This window comes from Vulpes lagopus, chromosome 24, assembly GCF_018345385.1.
Source record: "Vulpes lagopus strain Blue_001 chromosome 24, ASM1834538v1, whole genome shotgun sequence".
Taxonomy (NCBI): Eukaryota; Metazoa; Chordata; class Mammalia; order Carnivora; family Canidae; genus Vulpes; species Vulpes lagopus.
The window spans coordinates 26,214,091-26,220,999 of record NC_054847.1 but is presented as its reverse complement, the minus strand read 5'-3'; the positions used below and the strand labels follow the sequence as shown (position 1 = coordinate 26,220,999).

The window sequence follows — 6,909 nt, the reverse complement described above, 5'->3', positions numbered from 1 at the left end:
ACCCACTAACACTATTGTGCATTGGAACTGCATGATCTTACGACTCCAGGGAAGAATAAAAAATGTTTGGCGTATCCTAAAATTCCTTTCTAAGGTCAAAAAAAAAAAAAAAAAGAAAAGAAAAGAAAGAAAGAAAAAGGAAAGAAATCCCACTCCATAATCAAGAGACATGCATTTTAGTAACATCAGATGCATTCTTCTCTTCACCCTTATCAAATAGCTACTATTCCCACACTCTTAGTTTGAAGTCTAACCCCTTTTTTTTTTCTAGAATAGGGGGTAAGGGGAGGGTGATGCAACGTTGGAACAACAGAACATCCCTGTCCATTTTCTCCAAAAGCCTTTTGTATCTGGCAGATCTGTGCAATCTTTTCTTTTTTCACATGACACTGTAGGCCTAGGCCTGAAATAACGGGGAAGAGAGATGAGTATCAGGATCTCTCAGCAAGAACTGAAAACAAGACACACGTCTTCTTTAGCCTGAGTTGGACTGGGGGCAGAGTGGGTGGGCTCAGAGGAAGGAAAAAAGAATGGAGTATTTAGATAAATATGAATAAATTTATTAGAGACTTTGCGCAATCAGATAGCTCCCGTCCCCCCACCAAAAGGGTTATTTTCTATCTTTCTGAGGATGTAAGCCTTAATGAAAGCAATCTTAGTCACAAATTTGAGGAAATTGCCCGATAATGTGTTTCCATGTGTTTGAACTGAAAAATTGTTAACCACGCTTTTGCTCCAGGATGTGTGAGGGCCATTCAGGGGCTGCAGGGCCGTAGATAGTCACACAAACAAGCATGTGTATATCTGGAGCCCCACACATTGTAATAAACACAGCTGCATTTATTTGAGTATGTGATCCCATGTACATGTAAAAACATTCAAACAAACACACTCAACAGATTTATTTGATTGTGCAATGGGGCAATTATTCAAATAAACATGCTGGTGCAATTATTTGAATCTCACATTGCATGTTCATCAATCAACAGCACTAAAAAAACTAAAAAAAGGGGGTGTGTGGAAACACCAAAGAATTTATGTGGGGAAAAAATATATGTGAAAACAACCTTATTATAGATTTTATAGGGTTAGCCAAAGTTATGGCTCCCTCCTTAACTGTAACTCAACTATTCTGTATTCAATGACATTTGTTTCTAATGATTGATCGATTCATTCATTCACTTGATCATTACATTGGGATGGCCACAACCTTCAGATTCATTTAATAATGAACTTTACAAACCTGAATTGGGTAGAAATGTGAAATCTCTGTATTTGAAGTGCAGAATAGTTCTTCCTAGGTATCTTACGTCAAGGGGACACTGTTTAAATTATGATCACTTTAAATAGCACTCCCATAAATCTAAAAACTTTTATGCATACAACAAAACATTCCTACATTTGAAGACATTAAAAAAAATCACAGGTGACTCATCCGATCATTTTATATATTAATAAATATTATGACATATATGTGAACACATCACGAATCATATAGGTGTACCAAGAGGCAATTTATGCCTCTCTTAAGTATGTACTGACATAACCTAATATACTAAAATGGGAAGGGGCGTTTAGTCACTGAAATATGCATCGTGTAACAAAGATGAAGAAAATACATGGCTTGTGCCCATCATAAAAAAGATTCAGACTGAAGGCTTAGCTTTGGTTTTTATTCAATTAAATTGTTAAACTGTGCACAGTGATTTTTTTTTAGAACTTGAGACATTTGTGATGTTGGCTGTTTAAATCTTTGTTACCTTCGCTGTGAATTGAAATTGTACATATTTAGTAAATCATGCAGACAAAACAAACTTTTTAGACAATATTTTTATTGGAGAGTTTTCTTTTCCTGTATCCATGTTAAAAAAAAAAAAAAGACCTCCTTTCCCAAAATAAAAATGTCAATACTAAATTTAAAGAAGTATAAAGGAATGATTGCTTCCTTTAGAGCTAAATATTTAAATAAACATGGAGATCATTGGCAACCTGTTCTTTTGGGCTAATAGGCCGTGTCCAATTTTTTGGGTCTGATGTTTCAGAGGGCCTCTGTTTCAGGGTTGAAGATGATCTATTAATCTCTGAATTCAACAAATGCTATTGAATAATAGAAATAAATCCCTCAGTCTTCATTTGTATGTGAAATATGGAGCTAGAGTAATGACACTGGGATGTCATGATGCTGAATATGCCACAAACTAAAACTCTCTTGATTAAAACAGGCGCCCACCACCCATAATCTAGTATGACATGTTAAAATGCTCCAAAATATTGGAAATATAAAATGCACATGACTGTTCCCATTTGGCCTTGAGATGAATATGACAACGATTCTGATAATTTTAGTCAAAAAAAATGATGAGTAAAAAAGTACATGAAGATTAAAGCAGTGACAAATGATCTTTTAAGTGTTCTAATTGGTCTTTCTCATTCATATCTTTGATTCTACAGAAATTGCAAATCCTGATGGTCCTGATTTGTAAGAGTACCCATCAGCTTTCTCTCTTTCACTTCACAGAATATGCCTGTTAGATTTGGAACGAAGAATAAGCCCCCAAAATGTTAAAAATAGACTACTGCCCTGGCAGGAAATTTAGCATTGGCAAGCCCAGAACTCAGAAGGAATTGATCTAACATAAGGAAACATTCAAAGAAAGATTTGTGCATTACTATCTTGTTCTGACCATTTTCAGAGTGGTCAAATGGAAGGATGAGAGAGAGAGAGTGTGTGCGTGCATAGGTTTTGTACACTTGGTATGTGTACAGTGAATATTTAGTGTTAAAAAGCAACACTAGAGGTGAAAGGAGCTGGAATGGAGTGTTTTTTGAGACATTTTATAAATCATATTGTTATCTTGCTCAAATGAGAAACACTTAAAATGTCGGTACTGGAAAAATAAAAGGTTCAGAAAACATCGCAAAAAAAAAAAAAAACGCTATGTAATTTATAAGATAGGCCAACAGTAAAAGAGAGAAAATATTAATTTACCTTTACTCTTTTTATAAGAAACTTAGATTTTAGCTTATGACCTTTCCTTAGAGGAGAATCAGTTTTACCCATTCCTAAAACGGTCTTGTTATAGGGCAAACAAGCATAGTTATACTTCATTCTAGTTTTGTTTAGGAAAAGAGGAATAGAGTCTTCAAATTACTTGGAAAAAATATACATGAATAAAGGGATATAAATTTAGAGAGGAAACTCGAGAACATCCCTACACTCAGAGAAAACGTTATGTGTGTTTAGTGACCACAAGCAACTTAGACCTTGGTTTCTACATCTCTTCTGAAAGATACCACTTCCAACACAAACAATATTTCCCAACTCTGTAGTGCAGCCCAGGATTGGTGCAGACATAAAGGGAGAACACCAACTATTGAATAACCCTCAACCACTTCCTGCAGTCCTGAAACATCCAGTGGAGGTCAACCACTGCATTATTGAACATGCTTAGAAAGTGTGAGCTCATGAGTTTCCGGCTGAAGGTACATCTAAGCAAGAGGGGGAAAAGAGAAGTACAAGCCAACCTGCCCAGCTTCTATTTTTTTTTTTTAACACTTAAAATGCCATTTCTGGAGAAAGTAGGTCTTAGAATAATCAGCCTAACATCCGAGTAAACACTTTTTTTTTTTCCTTTTCCATAACATAAAGTGGGTTTCTGTGACTAAAGACCATTCCATGCAAAGGAACATTTCAGTCAATTTAGAATAAGTGGTGATGGAACATAAAAGAAAAAACTCTTACGAACAAGAAGAGTCCTAACCACAAGGGCTGCTTATTATGTACTACCTTGGTTTTGAAGATGGAGATTAAAATAAGGATTCATACAAATAGTTTTCCAGGAATTGTCCTGATCCCTTGAATCACATGCTTTCACCTACAGATCACTCTATGAACATGCTATAAACTCCTCTATGGCCCGACCACATTGTAACACGTTTGGTGTCTGTATTAGAAGTGTCCAAAATCTTGTTCTTGTTCTTTAATAAAACTCTCCTATGACTTGGGTAAGGAAGAGAATCTTTATGTGTGTCACACTTGGAAAAATAAAAGCAGTTAATGCACCAGCCACATCTTGTAGATAAGGAAGCTGAAGCCTACCTATCCTTGAGACCACACTGGTTATTGGTTTGTTTCTATTCCTGAATGGTCTAGAAAGCCCTTGAGCATAGACTGTCGGAACCCCAGCCTCCTGCCAGTGCTCTCTTCAACATGTCACGGTGGAACCCTCCTTCAAAGCCTATGGAAGCATGGAAAGAAACGAGCCAGTTTCCCCGCTTCCCGCCAGCAGTCTGTCCTGGTCCTCGAGAACTCTTCATGCACGGATGGAATGGAAATAATCGACCTTGGAAAGGCGGTATTACTCCGATCACATCATCATCTGAGGGTCCTTCAGGCTCCGGGACTAGCATCTCCTCCAACAGAGAGAGGGAGACCTGCTGGATTCTGAAGAATCCGAGGTGGTCAGAGGAAGCAGCAAGGCCCGGGGTACCAGGGGCGGCAGGAGCATCCTGCACCTGCAGTGGGACTGCTCTGAGATAGCAGGGCCAAGGCGAGAACCCCCCCGGGGGCAGAGATCTTGTCTCATCTGAGGTCTTGGCTTTTAAAGTTCTGGGGCTCAGAGGGAATAAAAGCCCAAGTCGTTCCCAGCAGAGCGAAGTCCCGAGGCCGGGTCTCCAAAGATGCCTTATTGCTTCTACCGGTGCTTCTAACACTTCCTCGATTCTTCTGTCCTATAATGTTCAGCGATCCTAAGGATGACCCTAACCGTGTGGAGCAGCCACCCGGTTGCAGGCCCCCTGTCTGCGTGCATGGCGAGCGAGGACGCCTGCTGGGCGCTGCAGGGCTCACCTCCGAAGGGGGGGTGAGGTGGAGGCAGGGTCCCCGGCCCCGCGGGGGATGTCGGCTGCGCCAGCCCGCCAGCCCCGGCCTGCCCTCCCCAACCCCGGGTGCTTCCTCTCCCTGAGCACAGAATAACTCGTCCCTCGGTGGCTGCCCAGCCGGGGAGTGATGCTGCACCCCCGCACTTTCCTGAGCCCTGCGAAGACTGGGGCGCAGTCAGCTCCACCCTGAGGGGCCTAGTTGTGGGGGAGGGAGTGGAAAACAGAGACCATTAGGTTAACCATAAAAGATGATGTAAAAGTGAATGGGGGGGGCGCTGGGAGGCTCAGCGGTTGGGGCTCTGCCTTTGGGTCCCGGCGTGACCCCGGGGTCCCAGGATCGAGTCCCACATCGGGCTCGCTGCATGGAGCCTGCTTCTCCCTCTGCCTGGGTCTCTGTCTCTGTCTCTGTCTCTCTCTCTCTCTCTGTCGCTCGTGGATAAATAAAATCTTTTTTAAAAATAATGTGAATGATGGGATCCCTGGGTGGCACAGCGGTTTGGCGCCTGCCTTTGGCCCAGGGCGCGATCCTGGAGACCCAGGATCGAATCCCACGTCGGGCTCCTGGTGCATGGAGCCTGCTTCTCCCTCTGCCTCTCTCTCTCTCTCTCTCTCTCTCTCTCTCTGTGACTATCATAAATAAATAAAAATTTATTTAAAAAAAAAATAATGTGAATGAGAAGGAATCGGGGGCCAGGCCACCTCAGCGGGAAGGGGCAGAGGGGTGCGTGCCAGGCAAGGGTCTCTCAGAAACAGCAGTGCCTGAGGCAGGCTGCAGGGCTGGGAGATGCGGAGGGAGTGCTCCCCGAGGAGGGTGCACGCCCCGGGGACCAGGTGCTGGGGCCTGGCAGGCTGCGGGGCTGGGAGGTGCGGAGGGAGTGCTCCCCGAGGAGGGTGCACGGTCCGGGGGGCCAGGTGCTGGGGCCTGGCAGGCTGCGGGGCTGGGAGGTGCGGAGGGAGTGCTCCCGGAGGAGGGTGCACGGTCCGGGGGGCCAGGTGCTGGGGCCTGTGCAGTGTAAAGAGGCAGGTGGAGGACTGCGCAGCGGGGGAGGGACATGGGGGGCCGGGGGGGGGGGGGGAGGAGGACTGCGCGGGGCAGACAGCCCTGACAGGTGTGTGACGTGACCTCGTGGGGAGACGCGCAGCACAGCGGCCTTGCGGACATGATTCAGAGGATTTTAAGGAGTGAGAATTTTGGGGTCTTTTGGCCCCGTGGGGGAGCAGAGGGAGTCTGGGAATCCGTAAGTCCTCCCGGGGTGGGGGAGTCGGGACCCCAAGGCCACCAGCCCCGGTGGGCGGGAATGCACCTGTCCTGTCCTCCCCCAGCAGGCTCTGTCTCCCCCCCCCCCACCCCCGCTCTGGAGCGGAGGAGCCCCGCTTCCCCGACGCCCGCAGGGCCACCCCGGGGCTGCTCACAGGCAGCCCGTCAGCCTGGAAAACAGGATGGTTGCGGCCGAAGCAGGTTCGCAGCGGCCGAGCCCGGCACTGGAGGCAGCCAGGGCCCCGGGAGCACCTGCCCAGCCCCCCCCCCCCCCCCGGAGCACCCTGCCCAGCACCCCCGCAGCACCCTACCCAGCCCACCCCCCCCAGAGCACCTGCCCAGGCCCCCACCCGGGAGCACCCTGCCCAGCCTCCCCCCCTCGCCCCTCCGCAACGGCGGGGCTGGAGCCCGGCAGGAGCAAGGCCCCCCTTCCCCCTCTCCGGAGCTCCTGCAGAATGCACGGCCTCGCGAGCTGCGAGAGAAGCCAGTAAGAAGTGGGGAGCGCGCAGCAGGTGGTACCATCTGCGCCCGGCTAATTCCAGCCAAAACAATCTGCTCCCTGGAGCTCCCAGTTGTGGAGAAGAGAAGAGGATCTGACAGCGGCAGAGGCGGGAGGGGCGGAGGGCAAGGGCCGAGACCATCACCCAGACGTTCAGGCGCTTGGGAGGCAGGTCATGGGTGCCGGGCAGCTGCCATCCCCTCCCCTCTCTCGGCCACCGTGGGAGACGCTCCGAAGTCCCGGGGATCCGCTCGGATGGGAGGGACAGACA

General features: G+C 47.1%; 1 protein-coding gene across 4 annotated transcripts in view; it reads left to right on the top strand.

Moving 5' to 3' along the window:
• The window catches only part of ZEB2 (zinc finger E-box binding homeobox 2), a 141,513-nt gene extending 139,525 nt beyond the window's left edge, over window positions 1-1,988 (top strand). For all 4 annotated transcript variants that reach the window (XM_041739675.1, XM_041739676.1, XM_041739677.1 and 1 more), the window contains one exon: window positions 1-1,988. This exon is cut by the window's left edge and continues 3,721 nt beyond it. The gene's annotated coding sequence lies outside the window, so the exon portion shown is untranslated.
• Window positions 1,989-6,909: the final 4,921 nt, after the last annotated feature.